Genomic DNA, 304 nt, shown 5'->3' with positions numbered 1-304 from the left:
ATTGCTTCTGTCATGGGCTGCTGATTGGGGTGTGGACTTCGCACACAGACTCAGAGCAGCTGGACAGTGTCTTTCCCATTGTGCTCCTTTGGGTCCCAAGCCTTCCTGGGAGGAGCTGAGCAAACGGGCTCATGTCTGGGGCGCTGGCTCTGTTTCCACCAGGGCACCACTGCTTGTCACTTTGAGCTTTTGAGGAAGACCTAATTTGTTTTTGTCCTTTCGAAGTGAAGAAAGAAAGGAAAGGGGAAAAGAAAAGAAAAAGATAGTTACTGGTGTAAAAAAAGTTTGAAACCTGGCCCAACCC

The 304-nt window shown here is 49.0% G+C and overlaps 1 protein-coding gene across 1 annotated transcript in view; it reads left to right on the top strand.

Annotated features, from left to right (window-relative positions):
• Positions 1 to 304, top strand: part of TRERF1 (transcriptional regulating factor 1) — a 213,099-nt gene that overhangs the window by 208,428 nt on the left and 4,367 nt on the right. The gene's annotated exons all lie outside the window — the stretch shown is intronic.

Source organism: Myotis davidii, unplaced genomic scaffold (genome assembly GCF_000327345.1).
Source record: "Myotis davidii unplaced genomic scaffold, ASM32734v1 scaffold167, whole genome shotgun sequence".
NCBI classification, from domain to species: domain Eukaryota; kingdom Metazoa; phylum Chordata; class Mammalia; order Chiroptera; family Vespertilionidae; genus Myotis; species Myotis davidii.
The sequence above is the reverse complement of the archived record's forward strand: the minus strand, read 5'-3'. Positions and strand labels throughout refer to the sequence as shown.